Consider the following 23,117-nt stretch of genomic DNA (forward strand, 5'->3'; position numbering starts at 1 on the left):
GCGCTTGAAGACACTTCCTCTTGCGGCTACTACTGTTTCCGGTTTCGTCTTTTCTTTTCATTCCTCCCAGAGGAGCGCATGAAAACGTTTCCATCTGCGCCATCCTCACCCCTCCAATGCTATGGTCCCTGCTCCTCCTGGTGCACTGCAAACACTCATTCAGCCGGTTCTTTCAGTTTGAATAATTAGGTCTTCAAAGGCTGGAAGTAGGGCGCAAAAGACATGCCAATGCCAAAAGCGTGGCTGTGTGCTTCCAGCTGTGAAATGTCACTGGTGGATGTTGAAGACATTACTTCCAAGGCAGCAGGTCCAAGCGATTTAGCGTTTGTACAAGAAGCAGGAAGAGAGAAACGGCACTCCGCCTTTTTCTGGGCAGGCCGAAGCGACAGGAGAAGGGCGCCGTAGTGGGCAGGATTCGAGCCGACGCGGGGAGACCCCAATGGCTTTCTAGCCCATCGCCTTAACCGCTCGGCCACGACTACAGGGAGCGCCGCCGCCGCCGGCTTGCGATCATTTAACACGGAGGGCGAGGCAGCGGCGGTAACCTTTTTCAATGTCGCTCTCCGTTTCCCCCCAAAAAAAAGCCAAATCACATGCTAGCACTCGGACACCCTTCAGAAGACTGAAGGGTGGCTTAAAGCTGGAAGGATTAGGTCTCCCCGTTCCGACGCGACAATCGAACTTCCTTAGGCAGAGAGAAAGCAACATCGAGGAGCGTCAACAAGACTTTAGAAGCTGCGCCACACGCCACTTTCAGTCGCAGTCACAGCAGTTTTAAAGGCAGGAATCGCCTTTGCGAACGCCATGAGAAACAGAACGCAAGCTCAGGTCCTGCGGTTTAACAAACAGCCACGGCTTTCATGCGACTGGACATTTCTTTTCTGGAGCGAATTCACTTTCAACTTCAAGAAATTCACACAACTTGCGAAATACGAAATACAAATCTGGCTCATCGCTGCACAAGAAATACCGCCGGCTGGCAAGAAAATGACAACGGTGTTTTTCCTTAACGAAAAACTTCCCATGGAGAAAAACAACGGCTGTGCGTCTCTGTCGGCTTGATTCAGTTTAATGCAAGTATTCATTCTCCTCCTGGAAAATACAGCTTGCGAAAGATGAAATACAATTCTTGGCTTTTCTGGGTGAGTGCAGAAGAAATCCTGCCGGCTGGCAGAAGAATTCCAGCCTTTTTTACTCTTTAACCAGAAACTTGCGAATGATACAAAGCAAGCGGGGTCCGTTTCTGTGCAGCTGTTAACTGAACAGCTGCTGCTTCAAGCCCACCCAGGGCTCATTCCGATTTCAACATCATGCCCCCTGAAGGTAGACTGGATTTCTTTGCGAAGCATTCAGTTTTTGGACGTTTCAGGAAAGGTGCGTGTCGATGCCAGACTTGAAAAGCTTTCCATACAAAGAAACAACATAGTGCTTTTGATTGATGGGAAACGGCAAGAGCGGTTTGAGCAGCTCCGGCCTCTCAACCGCTTTACAATGTGATCGGCACCTCGGTAGCCAGTTTAGAAGGCTGAAAAGGATGCTGGAAGCACAGCGACGTTCTAAAACCAGCGCTTGAAAAGCATCTGCATACATAAAATGTCCATTTCCCCAAAGCTGAATCTGCATCTTCAGAAGATTGTCAGCTATACGTTTTCGTTCTTTGTTTCCTTTTTTTACGACAAGCTTTCGAGAAATGAACTGTTTATTGTGATGAAGGCTGCATTAGAAATTGTGCATCTAGCTTAGTTCAATGAAATCGGGAGGTGCACCTGTCTCAAGCGGATGGCTCTTTGCAGGCACACTACGGAAACCTGCGGGCGCAAGTTGGGAGAAGTGACTCTTGCAGAGTGTTGAGCTTCGAGAAGAGGGCTCCGCTCAGGAAGATATTTCCACATGTTGAAGAGTCGCTTTTCGCCCTTTCTTTCCCACATTTTTCCAGTGCGGTTATTGATCGCGTTCAAAATGTTTTCCCAACGTACGTGTTACCTGCAAAATCACAGTGAAACTGTTATGCCCAAAAGATTCCTAATAGTTATTGTATTAGAATAGCTCTCCAATTTCTTAGCCTTCGTACACGCAATGTTTAAGGAAACGCTAGAGTAAATGAAACTGTAAATAGACAGGAGCTCTTCTTAGTTTTCATACAAGTTATGATGGCTGCAGCTCCTATCTGCGTCCGGGTGACCGGAGCCAAGGGATTATCTGCGGAACCCTTGATTTATCTCTCGGGCAAGGAGCTAGATACGCCCTTTTCATCTCGGTTTGATCACACCTGTGCATTAAAACGCAGTGCTCGGTACCATCGAGGTGTAAGAGGTTCAAGGATGAGCGGGAAACTTTGTTAATAAGGAGACGGGCACCGCCCAACGTGGGGCTCGAACCCACGACCCTGAGATTAAGAGTCTCATGCTCTACCGACTGAGCTAGCCGGGCGCCGGTGGAGCTGGTGGTTAACTTGTCCCTGTTGACGGCAATTTGACAAGGTATACTTCCTGGCTTTTCATCATGTGCTGACCGGATTCGAGAGTAGCACACCCTGTTCTTTGTTGATTACTGTACCTCCAGCAGCGCAAATGTCAGTAATCATTGAAATGTACGACCTACAATCTCCTCAGCATGCCCGCGTGGACTCCTCAGTGATCATCCTTCTACGTTCTGCTGTAGTTTTCATGCAAGTGAAAACCGTGCTCCAAATAACAGCGGCACAGTTGTATCCTGCGGTAAGCATTCTTCTAATTCCATCGTTTTGCTCCAGGTAAAAGGTAGCGCATCATAGTGTTGATATTCCAAGGTTTCAGAGTCCGTATTGGATGGCTTGGATGCAGACATCGCTCAGAGCTCCCAGTATGATTTTCCCGAGTTCAGTTTTGCAGTGTTTTAGTGCTTTACTACTTCCAGTGGGCCTTTGAATGCTCTGCTAAGTAGAGACGTGACATAATTACTAATGCGACCGAGTGTGCTGGCTGTTCCTGGTTCGTAATGATTAACGCGAGAAATCAATATAAACATAACTGCTTCGATTTCGAGGTTCAGTTGAAGCTTTCAAAGAAACTATCAAAGACCTCAGAACAACCGAAGACACATTTGGTCATCTCCGTATTGGTGAAGATTAAAGAGTCCCGCAAGTGTCAAGCTTGCACAAACACACACGAGAGAGAAACTCAGGACAGAATTTAAAGAAAGGGAGATGCAGACTATTTGAAGGCACTTTGCTAACCCAATGGCATGCTTATGAATCGTGCATAGGACACACGTAGCAGAGGATGGTTTCGATCCATCGACCTCTGGGTTATGGGCCCAGCACGCTTCCGCTGCGCCACTCTGCTGACGGCCTCTCTGCGTGTGGCGCACAACTGCTCTTTTTATTTCCTACATAAGTGATGAAAGAGTTGAAAGTTTCAACGACAAACGCAGACGTCACTTTGAGCGCTTGGTGTTGTAGCACAAATCATCACATGCTGCTCTACACTGGATTATAAAAGCCGACACATTTTCCAAACATTTTAATGCTGGAGTCACACTGTAGTATTAATAACAGTGCGATACTCGAGGAGCGTAGTGGGATCGCGGTGGCTCATCAGACCGCCCCGGGACAGGGGGCCCGCGTCAGGATGGCCGAGCGGTCTAAGGCGCTGCGTTCAGGTCGCAGTCTCCCCTGGAGGCGTGGGTTCGAATCCCACTCCTGACAAAAAGCTTGCTCAGTGCCGTCTCCAGTCGGGTGCAAATGGGTGAAGCAGCCTGACGCAGGGAACGTGCGCCGATAGGCGTAGGTGTATCCCCTGCCTCTTCCGATTTAGCTCGTGCTCCATAGGATGGAAGCGGATGCTCTGGCTTTTTGACTCGAATATAACCTGATCACAACAGAAGGCCGTGCAGCCCAGTGCTGGTTTAAGAATGCCTCGTGTCTTCAGGCCCCTATACCTTCAGGTTACCCCTTTGGAATAGTCGTCCGAAAAAGACGGGAAAGGAAAAGCATGTAAGCTCCCACACACTGCGTTAGCATTAGCGGTTGGAATCTGATGGGAGAAAAGCAACCTGGCTCGCCGTCAAGCAATCCATCCCTGGTCTCCCACGTGACAGGCGGGGATACGCACCACTATACTAACGAGGAGCGCTTGCTTGGCGCTTGAAGACACTTCCTCTTGCGGCTACTACTGTTTCCGGTTTCGTCTTTTCTTTTCATTCCTCCCAGAGGAGCGCATGAAAACGTTTCCATCTGCGCCATCCTCACCCCTCCAATGCTATGGTCCCTGCTCCTCCTGGTGCACTGCAAACACTCATTCAGCCGGTTCTTTCAGTTTGAATAATTAGGTCTTCAAAGGCTGGAAGTAGGGCGCAAAAGACATGCCAATGCCAAAAGCGTGGCTGTGTGCTTCCAGCTGTGAAATGTCACTGGTGGATGTTGAAGACATTACTTCCAAGGCAGCAGGTCCAAGCGATTTAGCGTTTGTACAAGAAGCAGGAAGAGAGAAACGGCACTCCGCCTTTTTCTGGGCAGGCCGAAGCGACAGGAGAAGGGCGCCGTAGTGGGCAGGATTCGAGCCGACGCGGGGAGACCCCAATGGCTTTCTAGCCCATCGCCTTAACCGCTCGGCCACGACTACAGGGAGCGCCGCCGCCGCCGGCTTGCGATCATTTAACACGGAGGGCGAGGCAGCGGCGGTAACCTTTTTCAATGTCGCTCTCCGTTTCCCCCCCAAAAAAAGCCAAATCACATGCTAGCACTCGGACACCCTTCAGAAGACTGAAGGGTGGCTTAAAGCTGGAAGGATTAGGTCTCCCCGTTCCGACGCGACAATCGAACTTCCTTAGGCAGAGAGAAAGCAACATCGAGGAGCGTCAACAAGACTTTAGAAGCTGCGCCACACGCCACTTTCAGTCGCAGTCACAGCAGTTTTAAAGGCAGGAATCGCCTTTGCGAACGCCATGAGAAACAGAACGCAAGCTCAGGTCCTGCGGTTTAACAAACAGCCACGGCTTTCATGCGACTGGACATTTCTTTTCTGGAGCGAATTCACTTTCAACTTCAAGAAATTCACACAACTTGCGAAATACGAAATACAAATCTGGCTCATCGCTGCACAAGAAATACCGCCGGCTGGCAAGAAAATGACAACGGTGTTTTTCCTTAACGAAAAACTTCCCATGGAGAAAAACAACGGCTGTGCGTCTCTGTCGGCTTGATTCAGTTTAATGCAAGTATTCATTCTCCTCCTGGAAAATACAGCTTGCGAAAGATGAAATACAATTCTTGGCTTTTCTGGGTGAGTGCAGAAGAAATCCTGCCGGCTGGCAGAAGAATTCCAGCCTTTTTTACTCTTTAACCAGAAACTTGCGAATGATACAAAGCAAGCGGGGTGCGTTTCTGTGCAGCTGTTAACTGAACAGCTGCTGCTTCAAGCCCACCCAGGGCTCATTCCGATTTCAACATCATGCCCCCTGAAGGTAGACTGGATTTCTTTGCGAAGCATTCACCTTTTGGACGTTTCAGGAAAGGTGCGTGTCGATGCCAGACTTGAAAAGCTTTCCATACAAAGAAACAACATAGTGCTTTTGATTGATGGGAAACGGCAAGAGCGGTTTGAGCAGCTCCGGCCTCTCAACCGCTTTACAATGTGATCGGCACCTCGGTAGCCAGTTTAGAAGGCTGAAAAGGATGCTGGAAGCACAGCGACGTTCTAAAACCAGCGCTTGAAAAGCATCTGCATACATAAAATGTCCATTTCCCCAAAGCTGAATCTGCATCTTCAGAAGATTGTCAGCTATACGTTTTCGTTCTTTGTTTCCTTTTTTTACGACAAGCTTTCGAGAAATGAACTGTTTATTGTGATGAAGGCTGCATTAGAAATTGTGCATCTAGCTTAGTTCAATGAAATCGGGAGGTGCACCTGTCTCAAGCGGATGGCTCTTTGCAGGCACACTACGGAAACCTGCGGGCGCAAGTTGGGAGAAGTGACTCTTGCAGAGTGTTGAGCTTCGAGAAGAGGGCTCCGCTCAGGAAGATATTTCCACATGTTGAAGAGTCGCTTTTCGCCCTTTCTTTCCCACATTTTTCCAGTGCGGTTATTGATCGCGTTCAAAATGTTTTCCCAACGTACGTGTTACCTGCAAAATCACAGTGAAACTGTTATGCCCAAAAGATTCCTAATAGTTATTGTATTAGAATAGCTCTCCAATTTCTTAGCCTTCGTACACGCAATGTTTAAGGAAACGCTAGAGTAAATGAAACTGTAAATAGACAGGAGCTCTTCTTAGTTTTCATACAAGTTATGATGGCTGCAGCTCCTATCTGCGTCCGGGTGACCGGAGCCAAGGGATTATCTGCGGAACCCTTGATTTATCTCTCGGGCAAGGAGCTAGATACGCCCTTTTCATCTCGGTTTGATCACACCTGTGCATTAAAACGCAGTGCTCGGTACCATCGAGGTGTAAGAGGTTCAAGGATGAGCGGGAAACTTTGTTAATAAGGAGACGGGCACCGCCCAACGTGGGGCTCGAACCCACGACCCTGAGATTAAGAGTCTCATGCTCTACCGACTGAGCTAGCCGGGCGCCGGTGGAGCTGGTGGTTAACTTGTCCCTGTTGACGGCAATTTGACAAGGTATACTTCCTGGCTTTTCATCATGTGCTGACCGGATTCGAGAGTAGCACACCCTGTTCTTTGTTGATTACTGTACCTCCAGCAGCGCAAATGTCAGTAATCATTGAAATGTACGACCTACAATCTCCTCAGCATGCCCGCGTGGACTCCTCAGTGATCATCCTTCTACGTTCTGCTGTAGTTTTCATGCAAGTGAAAACCGTGCTCCAAATAACAGCGGCACAGTTGTATCCTGCGGTAAGCATTCTTCTAATTCCATCGTTTTGCTCCAGGTAAAAGGTAGCGCATCATAGTGTTGATATTCCAAGGTTTCAGAGTCCGTATTGGATGGCTTGGATGCAGACATCGCTCAGAGCTCCCAGTATGATTTTCCCGAGTTCAGTTTTGCAGTGTTTTAGTGCTTTACTACTTCCAGTGGGCCTTTGAATGCTCTGCTAAGTAGAGACGTGACATAATTACTAATGCGACCGAGTGTGCTGGCTGTTCCTGGTTCGTAATGATTAACGCGAGAAATCAATATAAACATAACTGCTTCGATTTCGAGGTTCAGTTGAAGCTTTCAAAGAAACTATCAAAGACCTCAGAACAACCGAAGACACATTTGGTCATCTCCGTATTGGTGAAGATTAAAGAGTCCCGCAAGTGTCAAGCTTGCACAAACACACACGAGAGAGAAACTCAGGACAGAATTTAAAGAAAGGGAGATGCAGACTATTTGAAGGCACTTTGCTAACCCAATGGCATGCTTATGAATCGTGCATAGGACACACGTAGCAGAGGATGGTTTCGATCCATCGACCTCTGGGTTATGGGCCCAGCACGCTTCCGCTGCGCCACTCTGCTGACGGCCTCTCTGCGTGTGGCGCACAACTGCTCTTTTTATTTCCTACATAAGTGATGAAAGAGTTGAAAGTTTCAACGACAAACGCAGACGTCACTTTGAGCGCTTGGTGTTGTAGCACAAATCATCACATGCTGCTCTACACTGGATTATAAAAGCCGACACATTTTCCAAACATTTTAATGCTGGAGTCACACTGTAGTATTAATAACAGTGCGATACTCGAGGAGCGTAGTGGGATCGCGGTGGCTCATCAGACCGCCCCGGGACAGGGGGCCCGCGTCAGGATGGCCGAGCGGTCTAAGGCGCTGCGTTCAGGTCGCAGTCTCCCCTGGAGGCGTGGGTTCGAATCCCACTCCTGACAAAAAGCTTGCTCAGTGCCGTCTCCAGTCGGGTGCAAATGGGTGAAGCAGCCTGACGCAGGGAACGTGCGCCGATAGGCGTAGGTGTATCCCCTGCCTCTTCCGATTTAGCTCGTGCTCCATAGGATGGAAGCGGATGCTCTGGCTTTTTGACTCGAATATAACCTGATCACAACAGAAGGCCGTGCAGCCCAGTGCTGGTTTAAGAATGCCTCGTGTCTTCAGGCCCCTATACCTTCAGGTTACCCCTTTGGAATAGTCGTCCGAAAAAGACGGGAAAGGAAAAGCATGTAAGCTCCCACACACTGCGTTAGCATTAGCGGTTGGAATCTGATGGGAGAAAAGCAACCTGGCTCGCCGTCAAGCAATCCATCCCTGGTCTCCCACGTGACAGGCGGGGATACGCACCACTATACTAACGAGGAGCGCTTGCTTGGCGCTTGAAGACACTTCCTCTTGCGGCTACTACTGTTTCTGGTTTCGTCTTTTCTTTTCATTCCTCCCAGAGGAGCGCATGAAAACGTTTCCATCTGCGCCATCCTCACCCCTCCAATGCTATGGTCCCTGCTCCTCCTGGTGCACTGCAAACACTCATTCAGCCGGTTCTTTCAGTTTGAATAATTAGGTCTTCAAAGGCTGGAAGTAGGGCGCAAAAGACATGCCAATGCCAAAAGCGTGGCTGTGTGCTTCCAGCTGTGAAATGTCACTGGTGGATGTTGAAGACATTACTTCCAAGGCAGCAGGTCCAAGCGATTTAGCGTTTGTACAAGAAGCAGGAAGAGAGAAACGGCACTCCGCCTTTTTCTGGGCAGGCCGAAGCGACAGGAGAAGGGCGCCGTAGTGGGCAGGATTCGAGCCGACGCGGGGAGACCCCAATGGCTTTCTAGCCCATCGCCTTAACCGCTCGGCCACGACTACAGGGAGCGCCGCCGCCGCCGGCTTGCGATCATTTAACACGGAGGGCGAGGCAGCGGCGGTAACCTTTTTCAATGTCGCTCTCCGTTTCCCCCCCAAAAAAAGCCAAATCACATGCTAGCACTCGGACACCCTTCAGAAGACTGAAGGGTGGCTTAAAGCTGGAAGGATTAGGTCTCCCCGTTCCGACGCGACAATCGAACTTCCTTAGGCAGAGAGAAAGCAACATCGAGGAGCGTCAACAAGACTTTAGAAGCTGCGCCACACGCCACTTTCAGTCGCAGTCACAGCAGTTTTAAAGGCAGGAATCGCCTTTGCGAACGCCATGAGAAACAGAACGCAAGCTCAGGTCCTGCGGTTTAACAAACAGCCACGGCTTTCATGCGACTGGACATTTCTTTTCTGGAGCGAATTCACTTTCAACTTCAAGAAATTCACACAACTTGCGAAATACGAAATACAAATCTGGCTCATCGCTGCACAAGAAATACCGCCGGCTGGCAAGAAAATGACAACGGTGTTTTTCCTTAACGAAAAACTTCCCATGGAGAAAAACAACGGCTGTGCGTCTCTGTCGGCTTGATTCAGTTTAATGCAAGTATTCATTCTCCTCCTGGAAAATACAGCTTGCGAAAGATGAAATACAATTCTTGGCTTTTCTGGGTGAGTGCAGAAGAAATCCTGCCGGCTGGCAGAAGAATTCCAGCCTTTTTTACTCTTTAACCAGAAACTTGCGAATGATACAAAGCAAGCGGGGTGCGTTTCTGTGCAGCTGTTAACTGAACAGCTGCTGCTTCAAGCCCACCCAGGGCTCATTCCGATTTCAACATCATGCCCCCTGAAGGTAGACTGGATTTCTTTGCGAAGCATTCACCTTTTGGACGTTTCAGGAAAGGTGCGTGTCGATGCCAGACTTGAAAAGCTTTCCATACAAAGAAACAACATAGTGCTTTTGATTGATGGGAAACGGCAAGAGCGGTTTGAGCAGCTCCGGCCTCTCAACCGCTTTACAATGTGATCGGCACCTCGGTAGCCAGTTTAGAAGGCTGAAAAGGATGCTGGAAGCACAGCGACGTTCTAAAACCAGCGCTTGAAAAGCATCTGCATACATAAAATGTCCATTTCCCCAAAGCTGAATCTGCATCTTCAGAAGATTGTCAGCTATACGTTTTCGTTCTTTGTTTCCTTTTTTTACGACAAGCTTTCGAGAAATGAACTGTTTATTGTGATGAAGGCTGCATTAGAAATTGTGCATCTAGCTTAGTTCAATGAAATCGGGAGGTGCACCTGTCTCAAGCGGATGGCTCTTTGCAGGCACACTACGGAAACCTGCGGGCGCAAGTTGGGAGAAGTGACTCTTGCAGAGTGTTGAGCTTCGAGAAGAGGGCTCCGCTCAGGAAGATATTTCCACATGTTGAAGAGTCGCTTTTCGCCCTTTCTTTCCCACATTTTTCCAGTGCGGTTATTGATCGCGTTCAAAATGTTTTCCCAACGTACGTGTTACCTGCAAAATCACAGTGAAACTGTTATGCCCAAAAGATTCCTAATAGTTATTGTATTAGAATAGCTCTCCAATTTCTTAGCCTTCGTACACGCAATGTTTAAGGAAACGCTAGAGTAAATGAAACTGTAAATAGACAGGAGCTCTTCTTAGTTTTCATACAAGTTATGATGGCTGCAGCTCCTATCTGCGTCCGGGTGACCGGAGCCAAGGGATTATCTGCGGAACCCTTGATTTATCTCTCGGGCAAGGAGCTAGATACGCCCTTTTCATCTCGGTTTGATCACACCTGTGCATTAAAACGCAGTGCTCGGTACCATCGAGGTGTAAGAGGTTCAAGGATGAGCGGGAAACTTTGTTAATAAGGAGACGGGCACCGCCCAACGTGGGGCTCGAACCCACGACCCTGAGATTAAGAGTCTCATGCTCTACCGACTGAGCTAGCCGGGCGCCGGTGGAGCTGGTGGTTAACTTGTCCCTGTTGACGGCAATTTGACAAGGTATACTTCCTGGCTTTTCATCATGTGCTGACCGGATTCGAGAGTAGCACACCCTGTTCTTTGTTGATTACTGTACCTCCAGCAGCGCAAATGTCAGTAATCATTGAAATGTACGACCTACAATCTCCTCAGCATGCCCGCGTGGACTCCTCAGTGATCATCCTTCTACGTTCTGCTGTAGTTTTCATGCAAGTGAAAACCGTGCTCCAAATAACAGCGGCACAGTTGTATCCTGCGGTAAGCATTCTTCTAATTCCATCGTTTTGCTCCAGGTAAAAGGTAGCGCATCATAGTGTTGATATTCCAAGGTTTCAGAGTCCGTATTGGATGGCTTGGATGCAGACATCGCTCAGAGCTCCCAGTATGATTTTCCCGAGTTCAGTTTTGCAGTGTTTTAGTGCTTTACTACTTCCAGTGGGCCTTTGAATGCTCTGCTAAGTAGAGACGTGACATAATTACTAATGCGACCGAGTGTGCTGGCTGTTCCTGGTTCGTAATGATTAACGCGAGAAATCAATATAAACATAACTGCTTCGATTTCGAGGTTCAGTTGAAGCTTTCAAAGAAACTATCAAAGACCTCAGAACAACCGAAGACACATTTGGTCATCTCCGTATTGGTGAAGATTAAAGAGTCCCGCAAGTGTCAAGCTTGCACAAACACACACGAGAGAGAAACTCAGGACAGAATTTAAAGAAAGGGAGATGCAGACTATTTGAAGGCACTTTGCTAACCCAATGGCATGCTTATGAATCGTGCATAGGACACACGTAGCAGAGGATGGTTTCGATCCATCGACCTCTGGGTTATGGGCCCAGCACGCTTCCGCTGCGCCACTCTGCTGACGGCCTCTCTGCGTGTGGCGCACAACTGCTCTTTTTATTTCCTACATAAGTGATGAAAGAGTTGAAAGTTTCAACGACAAACGCAGACGTCACTTTGAGCGCTTGGTGTTGTAGCACAAATCATCACATGCTGCTCTACACTGGATTATAAAAGCCGACACATTTTCCAAACATTTTAATGCTGGAGTCACACTGTAGTATTAATAACAGTGCGATACTCGAGGAGCGTAGTGGGATCGCGGTGGCTCATCAGACCGCCCCGGGACAGGGGGCCCGCGTCAGGATGGCCGAGCGGTCTAAGGCGCTGCGTTCAGGTCGCAGTCTCCCCTGGAGGCGTGGGTTCGAATCCCACTCCTGACAAAAAGCTTGCTCAGTGCCGTCTCCAGTCGGGTGCAAATGGGTGAAGCAGCCTGACGCAGGGAACGTGCGCCGATAGGCGTAGGTGTATCCCCTGCCTCTTCCGATTTAGCTCGTGCTCCATAGGATGGAAGCGGATGCTCTGGCTTTTTGACTCGAATATAACCTGATCACAACAGAAGGCCGTGCAGCCCAGTGCTGGTTTAAGAATGCCTCGTGTCTTCAGGCCCCTATACCTTCAGGTTACCCCTTTGGAATAGTCGTCCGAAAAAGACGGGAAAGGAAAAGCATGTAAGCTCCCACACACTGCGTTAGCATTAGCGGTTGGAATCTGATGGGAGAAAAGCAACCTGGCTCGCCGTCAAGCAATCCATCCCTGGTCTCCCACGTGACAGGCGGGGATACGCACCACTATACTAACGAGGAGCGCTTGCTTGGCGCTTGAAGACACTTCCTCTTGCGGCTACTACTGTTTCTGGTTTCGTCTTTTCTTTTCATTCCTCCCAGAGGAGCGCATGAAAACGTTTCCATCTGCGCCATCCTCACCCCTCCAATGCTATGGTCCCTGCTCCTCCTGGTGCACTGCAAACACTCATTCAGCCGGTTCTTTCAGTTTGAATAATTAGGTCTTCAAAGGCTGGAAGTAGGGCGCAAAAGACATGCCAATGCCAAAAGCGTGGCTGTGTGCTTCCAGCTGTGAAATGTCACTGGTGGATGTTGAAGACATTACTTCCAAGGCAGCAGGTCCAAGCGATTTAGCGTTTGTACAAGAAGCAGGAAGAGAGAAACGGCACTCCGCCTTTTTCTGGGCAGGCCGAAGCGACAGGAGAAGGGCGCCGTAGTGGGCAGGATTCGAGCCGACGCGGGGAGACCCCAATGGCTTTCTAGCCCATCGCCTTAACCGCTCGGCCACGACTACAGGGAGCGCCGCCGCCGCCGGCTTGCGATCATTTAACACGGAGGGCGAGGCAGCGGCGGTAACCTTTTTCAATGTCGCTCTCCGTTTCCCCCCCAAAAAAAGCCAAATCACATGCTAGCACTCGGACACCCTTCAGAAGACTGAAGGGTGGCTTAAAGCTGGAAGGATTAGGTCTCCCCGTTCCGACGCGACAATCGAACTTCCTTAGGCAGAGAGAAAGCAACATCGAGGAGCGTCAACAAGACTTTAGAAGCTGCGCCACACGCCACTTTCAGTCGCAGTCACAGCAGTTTTAAAGGCAGGAATCGCCTTTGCGAACGCCATGAGAAACAGAACGCAAGCTCAGGTCCTGCGGTTTAACAAACAGCCACGGCTTTCATGCGACTGGACATTTCTTTTCTGGAGCGAATTCACTTTCAACTTCAAGAAATTCACACAACTTGCGAAATACGAAATACAAATCTGGCTCATCGCTGCACAAGAAATACCGCCGGCTGGCAAGAAAATGACAACGGTGTTTTTCCTTAACGAAAAACTTCCCATGGAGAAAAACAACGGCTGTGCGTCTCTGTCGGCTTGATTCAGTTTAATGCAAGTATTCATTCTCCTCCTGGAAAATACAGCTTGCGAAAGATGAAATACAATTCTTGGCTTTTCTGGGTGAGTGCAGAAGAAATCCTGCCGGCTGGCAGAAGAATTCCAGCCTTTTTTACTCTTTAACCAGAAACTTGCGAATGATACAAAGCAAGCGGGGTGCGTTTCTGTGCAGCTGTTAACTGAACAGCTGCTGCTTCAAGCCCACCCAGGGCTCATTCCGATTTCAACATCATGCCCCCTGAAGGTAGACTGGATTTCTTTGCGAAGCATTCACCTTTTGGACGTTTCAGGAAAGGTGCGTGTCGATGCCAGACTTGAAAAGCTTTCCATACAAAGAAACAACATAGTGCTTTTGATTGATGGGAAACGGCAAGAGCGGTTTGAGCAGCTCCGGCCTCTCAACCGCTTTACAATGTGATCGGCACCTCGGTAGCCAGTTTAGAAGGCTGAAAAGGATGCTGGAAGCACAGCGACGTTCTAAAACCAGCGCTTGAAAAGCATCTGCATACATAAAATGTCCATTTCCCCAAAGCTGAATCTGCATCTTCAGAAGATTGTCAGCTATACGTTTTCGTTCTTTGTTTCCTTTTTTTACGACAAGCTTTCGAGAAATGAACTGTTTATTGTGATGAAGGCTGCATTAGAAATTGTGCATCTAGCTTAGTTCAATGAAATCGGGAGGTGCACCTGTCTCAAGCGGATGGCTCTTTGCAGGCACACTACGGAAACCTGCGGGCGCAAGTTGGGAGAAGTGACTCTTGCAGAGTGTTGAGCTTCGAGAAGAGGGCTCCGCTCAGGAAGATATTTCCACATGTTGAAGAGTCGCTTTTCGCCCTTTCTTTCCCACATTTTTCCAGTGCGGTTATTGATCGCGTTCAAAATGTTTTCCCAACGTACGTGTTACCTGCAAAATCACAGTGAAACTGTTATGCCCAAAAGATTCCTAATAGTTATTGTATTAGAATAGCTCTCCAATTTCTTAGCCTTCGTACACGCAATGTTTAAGGAAACGCTAGAGTAAATGAAACTGTAAATAGACAGGAGCTCTTCTTAGTTTTCATACAAGTTATGATGGCTGCAGCTCCTATCTGCGTCCGGGTGACCGGAGCCAAGGGATTATCTGCGGAACCCTTGATTTATCTCTCGGGCAAGGAGCTAGATACGCCCTTTTCATCTCGGTTTGATCACACCTGTGCATTAAAACGCAGTGCTCGGTACCATCGAGGTGTAAGAGGTTCAAGGATGAGCGGGAAACTTTGTTAATAAGGAGACGGGCACCGCCCAACGTGGGGCTCGAACCCACGACCCTGAGATTAAGAGTCTCATGCTCTACCGACTGAGCTAGCCGGGCGCCGGTGGAGCTGGTGGTTAACTTGTCCCTGTTGACGGCAATTTGACAAGGTATACTTCCTGGCTTTTCATCATGTGCTGACCGGATTCGAGAGTAGCACACCCTGTTCTTTGTTGATTACTGTACCTCCAGCAGCACAAATGTCAGTAATCATTGAAATGTACGACCTACAATCTCCTCAGCATGCCCGCGTGGACTCCTCAGTGATCATCCTTCTACGTTCTGCTGTAGTTTTCATGCAAGTGAAAACCGTGCTCCAAATAACAGCGGCACAGTTGTATCCTGCGGTAAGCATTCTTCTAATTCCATCGTTTTGCTCCAGGTAAAAGGTAGCGCATCATAGTGTTGATATTCCAAGGTTTCAGAGTCCGTATTGGATGGCTTGGATGCAGACATCGCTCAGAGCTCCCAGTATGATTTTCCCGAGTTCAGTTTTGCAGTGTTTTAGTGCTTTACTACTTCCAGTGGGCCTTTGAATGCTCTGCTAAGTAGAGACGTGACATAATTACTAATGCGACCGAGTGTGCTGGCTGTTCCTGGTTCGTAATGATTAACGCGAGAAATCAATATAAACATAACTGCTTCGATTTCGAGGTTCAGTTGAAGCTTTCAAAGAAACTATCAAAGACCTCAGAACAACCGAAGACACATTTGGTCATCTCCGTATTGGTGAAGATTAAAGAGTCCCGCAAGTGTCAAGCTTGCACAAACACACACGAGAGAGAAACTCAGGACAGAATTTAAAGAAAGGGAGATGCAGACTATTTGAAGGCACTTTGCTAACCCAATGGCATGCTTATGAATCGTGCATAGGACACACGTAGCAGAGGATGGTTTCGATCCATCGACCTCTGGGTTATGGGCCCAGCACGCTTCCGCTGCGCCACTCTGCTGACGGCCTCTCTGCGTGTGGCGCACAACTGCTCTTTTTATTTCCTACATAAGTGATGAAAGAGTTGAAAGTTTCAACGACAAACGCAGACGTCACTTTGAGCGCTTGGTGTTGTAGCACAAATCATCACATGCTGCTCTACACTGGATTATAAAAGCCGACACATTTTCCAAACATTTTAATGCTGGAGTCACACTGTAGTATTAATAACAGTGCGATACTCGAGGAGCGTAGTGGGATCGCGGTGGCTCATCAGACCGCCCCGGGACAGGGGGCCCGCGTCAGGATGGCCGAGCGGTCTAAGGCGCTGCGTTCAGGTCGCAGTCTCCCCTGGAGGCGTGGGTTCGAATCCCACTCCTGACAAAAAGCTTGCTCAGTGCCGTCTCCAGTCGGGTGCAAATGGGTGAAGCAGCCTGACGCAGGGAACGTGCGCCGATAGGCGTAGGTGTATCCCCTGCCTCTTCCGATTTAGCTCGTGCTCCATAGGATGGAAGCGGATGCTCTGGCTTTTTGACTCGAATATAACCTGATCACAACAGAAGGCCGTGCAGCCCAGTGCTGGTTTAAGAATGCCTCGTGTCTTCAGGCCCCTATACCTTCAGGTTACCCCTTTGGAATAGTCGTCCGAAAAAGACGGGAAAGGAAAAGCATGTAAGCTCCCACACACTGCGTTAGCATTAGCGGTTGGAATCTGATGGGAGAAAAGCAACCTGGCTCGCCGTCAAGCAATCCATCCCTGGTCTCCCACGTGACAGGCGGGGATACGCACCACTATACTAACGAGGAGCGCTTGCTTGGCGCTTGAAGACACTTCCTCTTGCGGCTACTACTGTTTCTGGTTTCGTCTTTTCTTTTCATTCCTCCCAGAGGAGCGCATGAAAACGTTTCCATCTGCGCCATCCTCACCCCTCCAATGCTATGGTCCCTGCTCCTCCTGGTGCACTGCAAACACTCATTCAGCCGGTTCTTTCAGTTTGAATAATTAGGTCTTCAAAGGCTGGAAGTAGGGCGCAAAAGACATGCCAATGCCAAAAGCGTGGCTGTGTGCTTCCAGCTGTGAAATGTCACTGGTGGATGTTGAAGACATTACTTCCAAGGCAGCAGGTCCAAGCGATTTAGCGTTTGTACAAGAAGCAGGAAGAGAGAAACGGCACTCCGCCTTTTTCTGGGCAGGCCGAAGCGACAGGAGAAGGGCGCCGTAGTGGGCAGGATTCGAGCCGACGCGGGGAGACCCCAATGGCTTTCTAGCCCATCGCCTTAACCGCTCGGCCACGACTACAGGGAGCGCCGCCGCCGCCGGCTTGCGATCATTTAACACGGAGGGCGAGGCAGCGGCGGTAACCTTTTTCAATGTCGCTCTCCGTTTCCCCCCCAAAAAAAGCCAAATCACATGCTAGCACTCGGACACCCTTCAGAAGACTGAAGGGTGGCTTAAAGCTGGAAGGATTAGGTCTCCCCGTTCCGACGCGACAATCGAACTTCCTTAGGCAGAGAGAAAGCAACATCGAGGAGCGTCAACAAGACTTTAGAAGCTGCGCCACACGCCACTTTCAGTCGCAGTCACAGCAGTTTTAAAGGCAGGAATCGCCTTTGCGAACGCCATGAGAAACAGAACGCAAGCTCAGGTCCTGCGGTTTAACAAACAGCCACGGCTTTCATGCGACTGGACATTTCTTTTCTGGAGCGAATTCACTTTCAACTTCAAGAAATTCACACAACTTGCGAAATACGAAATACAAATCTGGCTCATCGCTGCACAAGAAATACCGCCGGCTGGCAAGAAAATGACAACGGTGTTTTTCCTTAACGAAAAACTTCCCATGGAGAAAAACAACGGCTGTGCGTCTCTGTCGGCTTGATTCAGTTTAATGCAAGTATTCATTCTCCTCCTGGAAAATACAGCTTGCGAAAGATGAAATACAATTCTTGGCTTTTCTGGGTGAGTGCAGAAGAAATCCTGCCGGCTGGCAGAAGAATTCCAGCCTTTTTTACTCTTTAACCAGAAACTTGCGAATGATACAAAGCAAGCGGGGTGCGTTTCTGTGCAGCTGTTAACTGAACAGCTGCTGCTTCAAGCCCACCCAGGGCTCATTCCGATTTCAACATCATGCCCCCTGAAGGTAGACTGGATTTCTTTGCGAAGCATTCACCTTTTGGACGTTTCAGGAAAGGTGCGTGTCGATGCCAGACTTGAAAAGCTTTCCATACAAAGAAACAACATAGTGCTTTTGATTGATGGGAAACGGCAAGAGCGGTTTGAGCAGCTCCGGCCTCTCAACCGCTTTACAATGTGATCGGCACCTCGGTAGCCAGTTTAGAAGGCTGAAAAGGATGCTGGAAGCACAGCGACGTTCTAAAACCAGCGCTTGAAAAGCATCTGCATACATAAAATGTCCATTTCCCCAAAGCTGAATCTGCATCTTCAGAAGATTGTCAGCTATACGTTTTCGTTCTTTGTTTCCTTTTTTTACGACAAGCTTTCGAGAAATGAACTGTTTATTGTGATGAAGGCTGCATTAGAAATTGTGCATCTAGCTTAGTTCAATGAAATCGGGAGGTGCACCTGTCTCAAGCGGATGGCTCTTTGCAGGCACACTACGGAAACCTGCGGGCGCAAGTTGGGAGAAGTGACTCTTGCAGAGTGTTGAGCTTCGAGAAGAGGGCTCCGCTCAGGAAGATATTTCCACATGTTGAAGAGTCGCTTTTCGCCCTTTCTTTCCCACATTTTTCCAGTGCGGTTATTGATCGCGTTCAAAATGTTTTCCCAACGTACGTGTTACCTGCAAAATCACAGTGAAACTGTTATGCCCAAAAGATTCCTAATAGTTATTGTATTAGAATAGCTCTCCAATTTCTTAGCCTTCGTACACGCAATGTTTAAGGAAACGCTAGAGTAAATGAAACTGTAAATAGACAGGAGCTCTTCTTAGTTTTCATACAAGTTATGATGGCTGCAGCTCCTATCTGCGTCCGGGTGACCGGAGCCAAGGGATTATCTGCGGAACCCTTGATTTATCTCTCGGGCAAGGAGCTAGATACGCCCTTTTCATCTCGGTTTGATCACACCTGTGCATTAAAACGCAGTGCTCGGTACCATCGAGGTGTAAGAGGTTCAAGGATGAGCGGGAAACTTTGTTAATAAGGAGACGGGCACCGCCCAACGTGGGGCTCGAACCCACGACCCTGAGATTAAGAGTCTCATGCTCTACCGACTGAGCTAGCCGGGCGCCGGTGGAGCTGGTGGTTAACTTGTCCCTGTTGACGGCAATTTGACAAGGTATACTTCCTGGCTTTTCATCATGTGCTGACCGGATTCGAGAGTAGCACACCCTGTTCTTTGTTGATTACTGTACCTCCAGCAGCGCAAATGTCAGTAATCATTGAAATGTACGACCTACAATCTCCTCAGCATGCCCGCGTGGACTCCTCAGTGATCATCCTTCTACGTTCTGCTGTAGTTTTCATGCAAGTGAAAACCGTGCTCCAAATAACAGCGGCACAGTTGTATCCTGCGGTAAGCATTCTTCTAATTCCATCGTTTTGCTCCAGGTAAAAGGTAGCGCATCATAGTGTTGATATTCCAAGGTTTCAGAGTCCGTATTGGATGGCTTGGATGCAGACATCGCTCAGAGCTCCCAGTATGATTTTCCCGAGTTCAGTTTTGCAGTGTTTTAGTGCTTTACTACTTCCAGTGGGCCTTTGAATGCTCTGCTAAGTAGAGACGTGACATAATTACTAATGCGACCGAGTGTGCTGGCTGTTCCTGGTTCGTAATGATTAACGCGAGAAATCAATATAAACATAACTGCTTCGATTTCGAGGTTCAGTTGAAGCTTTCAAAGAAACTATCAAAGACCTCAGAACAACCGAAGACACATTTGGTCATCTCCGTATTGGTGAAGATTAAAGAGTCCCGCAAGTGTCAAGCTTGCACAAACACACACGAGAGAGAAACTCAGGACAGAATTTAAAGAAAGGGAGATGCAGACTATTTGAAGGCACTTTGCTAACCCAATGGCATGCTTATGAATCGTGCATAGGACACACGTAGCAGAGGATGGTTTCGATCCATCGACCTCTGGGTTATGGGCCCAGCACGCTTCCGCTGCGCCACTCTGCTGACGGCCTCTCTGCGTGTGGCGCACAACTGCTCTTTTTATTTCCTACATAAGTGATGAAAGAGTTGAAAGTTTCAACGACAAACGCAGACGTCACTTTGAGCGCTTGGTGTTGTAGCACAAATCATCACATGCTGCTCTACACTGGATTATAAAAGCCGACACATTTTCCAAACATTTTAATGCTGGAGTCACACTGTAGTATTAATAACAGTGCGATACTCGAGGAGCGTAGTGGGATCGCGGTGGCTCATCAGACCGCCCCGGGACAGGGGGCCCGCGTCAGGATGGCCGAGCGGTCTAAGGCGCTGCGTTCAGGTCGCAGTCTCCCCTGGAGGCGTGGGTTCGAATCCCACTCCTGACAAAAAGCTTGCTCAGTGCCGTCTCCAGTCGGGTGCAAATGGGTGAAGCAGCCTGACGCAGGGAACGTGCGCCGATAGGCGTAGGTGTATCCCCTGCCTCTTCCGATTTAGCTCGTGCTCCATAGGATGGAAGCGGATGCTCTGGCTTTTTGACTCGAATATAACCTGATCACAACAGAAGGCCGTGCAGCCCAGTGCTGGTTTAAGAATGCCTCGTGTCTTCAGGCCCCTATACCTTCAGGTTACCCCTTTGGAATAGTCGTCCGAAAAAGACGGGAAAGGAAAAGCATGTAAGCTCCCACACACTGCGTTAGCATTAGCGGTTGGAATCTGATGGGAGAAAAGCAACCTGGCTCGCCGTCAAGCAATCCATCCCTGGTCTCCCACGTGACAGGCGGGGATACGCACCACTATACTAACGAGGAGCGCTTGCTTGGCGCTTGAAGACACTTCCTCTTGCGGCTACTACTGTTTCTGGTTTCGTCTTTTCTTTTCATTCCTCCCAGAGGAGCGCATGAAAACGTTTCCATCTGCGCCATCCTCACCCCTCCAATGCTATGGTCCCTGCTCCTCCTGGTGCACTGCAAACACTCATTCAGCCGGTTCTTTCAGTTTGAATAATTAGGTCTTCAAAGGCTGGAAGTAGGGCGCAAAAGACATGCCAATGCCAAAAGCGTGGCTGTGTGCTTCCAGCTGTGAAATGTCACTGGTGGATGTTGAAGACATTACTTCCAAGGCAGCAGGTCCAAGCGATTTAGCGTTTGTACAAGAAGCAGGAAGAGAGAAACGGCACTCCGCCTTTTTCTGGGCAGGCCGAAGCGACAGGAGAAGGGCGCCGTAGTGGGCAGGATTCGAGCCGACGCGGGGAGACCCCAATGGCTTTCTAGCCCATCGCCTTAACCGCTCGGCCACGACTACAGGGAGCGCCGCCGCCGCCGGCTTGCGATCATTTAACACGGAGGGCGAGGCAGCGGCGGTAACCTTTTTCAATGTCGCTCTCCGTTTCCCCCCCAAAAAAAGCCAAATCACATGCTAGCACTCGGACACCCTTCAGAAGACTGAAGGGTGGCTTAAAGCTGGAAGGATTAGGTCTCCCCGTTCCGACGCGACAATCGAACTTCCTTAGGCAGAGAGAAAGCAACATCGAGGAGCGTCAACAAGACTTTAGAAGCTGCGCCACACGCCACTTTCAGTCGCAGACACAGCAGTTTTAAAGGCAGGAATCGCCTTTGCGAACGCCATGAGAAACAGAACGCAAGCTCAGGTCCTGCGGTTTAACAAACAGCCACGGCTTTCATGCGACTGGACATTTCTTTTCTGGAGCGAATTCACTTTCAACTTCAAGAAATTCACACAACTTGCGAAATACGAAATACAAATCTGGCTCATCGCTGCACAAGAAATACCGCCGGCTGGCAAGAAAATGACAACGGTGTTTTTCCTTAACGAAAAACTTCCCATGGAGAAAAACAACGGCTGTGCGTCTCTGTCGGCTTGATTCAGTTTAATGCAAGTATTCATTCTCCTCCTGGAAAATACAGCTTGCGAAAGATGAAATACAATTCTTGGCTTTTCTGGGTGAGTGCAGAAGAAATCCTGCCGGCTGGCAGAAGAATTCCAGCCTTTTTTACTCTTTAACCAGAAACTTGCGAATGATACAAAGCAAGCGGGGTGCGTTTCTGTGCAGCTGTTAACTGAACAGCTGCTGCTTCAAGCCCACCCAGGGCTCATTCCGATTTCAACATCATGCCCCCTGAAGGTAGACTGGATTTCTTTGCGAAGCATTCACCTTTTGGACGTTTCAGGAAAGGTGCGTGTCGATGCCAGACTTGAAAAGCTTTCCATACAAAGAAACAACATAGTGCTTTTGATTGATGGGAAACGGCAAGAGCGGTTTGAGCAGCTCCGGCCTCTCAACCGCTTTACAATGTGATCGGCACCTCGGTAGCCAGTTTAGAAGGCTGAAAAGGATGCTGGAAGCACAGCGACGTTCTAAAACCAGCGCTTGAAAAGCATCTGCATACATAAAATGTCCATTTCCCCAAAGCTGAATCTGCATCTTCAGAAGATTGTCAGCTATACGTTTTCGTTCTTTGTTTCCTTTTTTTACGACAAGCTTTCGAGAAATGAACTGTTTATTGTGATGAAGGCTGCATTAGAAATTGTGCATCTAGCTTAGTTCAATGAAATCGGGAGGTGCACCTGTCTCAAGCGGATGGCTCTTTGCAGGCACACTACGGAAACCTGCGGGCGCAAGTTGGGAGAAGTGACTCTTGCAGAGTGTTGAGCTTCGAGAAGAGGGCTCCGCTCAGGAAGATATTTCCACATGTTGAAGAGTCGCTTTTCGCCCTTTCTTTCCCACATTTTTCCAGTGCGGTTATTGATCGCGTTCAAAATGTTTTCCCAACGTACGTGTTACCTGCAAAATCACAGTGAAACTGTTATGCCCAAAAGATTCCTAATAGTTATTGTATTAGAATAGCTCTCCAATTTCTTAGCCTTCGTACACGCAATGTTTAAGGAAACGCTAGAGTAAATGAAACTGTAAATAGACAGGAGCTCTTCTTAGTTTTCATACAAGTTATGATGGCTGCAGCTCCTATCTGCGTCCGGGTGACCGGAGCCAAGGGATTATCTGCGGAACCCTTGATTTATCTCTCGGGCAAGGAGCTAGATACGCCCTTTTCATCTCGGTTTGATCACACCTGTGCATTAAAACGCAGTGCTCGGTACCATCGAGGTGTAAGAGGTTCAAGGATGAGCGGGAAACTTTGTTAATAAGGAGACGGGCACCGCCCAACGTGGGGCTCGAACCCACGACCCTGAGATTAAGAGTCTCATGCTCTACCGACTGAGCTAGCCGGGCGCCGGTGGAGCTGGTGGTTAACTTGTCCCTGTTGACGGCAATTTGACAAGGTATACTTCCTGGCTTTTCATCATGTGCTGACCGGATTCGAG

At 48.8% G+C, this 23,117-nt stretch overlaps 6 non-coding genes across 6 annotated transcripts; all 6 read right to left on the reverse strand.

Annotated features, from left to right (window-relative positions):
* Window positions 1-2,357: 2,357 nt before the first annotated feature.
* trnak-cuu (transfer RNA lysine (anticodon CUU)) lies at window positions 2,358-2,430 on the reverse strand. Its single transcript has one exon. It is a non-coding gene; the product is annotated as a tRNA-Lys (tRNA).
* A 4,046-nt stretch (window positions 2,431-6,476) lies between these two features.
* Window positions 6,477-6,549, reverse strand: trnak-cuu (transfer RNA lysine (anticodon CUU)). Its single transcript has one exon. It is a non-coding gene; the product is annotated as a tRNA-Lys (tRNA).
* A 4,046-nt stretch (window positions 6,550-10,595) lies between these two features.
* On the reverse strand, window positions 10,596-10,668 carry trnak-cuu (transfer RNA lysine (anticodon CUU)). The gene has a single exon. It is a non-coding gene; the product is annotated as a tRNA-Lys (tRNA).
* A 4,046-nt stretch (window positions 10,669-14,714) lies between these two features.
* Window positions 14,715-14,787, reverse strand: trnak-cuu (transfer RNA lysine (anticodon CUU)). Its single transcript has one exon. It is a non-coding gene; the product is annotated as a tRNA-Lys (tRNA).
* A 4,046-nt stretch (window positions 14,788-18,833) lies between these two features.
* On the reverse strand, window positions 18,834-18,906 carry trnak-cuu (transfer RNA lysine (anticodon CUU)). The gene has a single exon. It is a non-coding gene; the product is annotated as a tRNA-Lys (tRNA).
* A 4,046-nt stretch (window positions 18,907-22,952) lies between these two features.
* trnak-cuu (transfer RNA lysine (anticodon CUU)) lies at window positions 22,953-23,025 on the reverse strand. Its single transcript has one exon. It is a non-coding gene; the product is annotated as a tRNA-Lys (tRNA).
* Window positions 23,026-23,117: the final 92 nt, after the last annotated feature.

Source organism: Lepisosteus oculatus, unplaced genomic scaffold, assembly GCF_040954835.1.
Source record: "Lepisosteus oculatus isolate fLepOcu1 unplaced genomic scaffold, fLepOcu1.hap2 HAP2_SCAFFOLD_39, whole genome shotgun sequence".
NCBI classification, from domain to species: domain Eukaryota; kingdom Metazoa; phylum Chordata; class Actinopteri; order Semionotiformes; family Lepisosteidae; genus Lepisosteus; species Lepisosteus oculatus.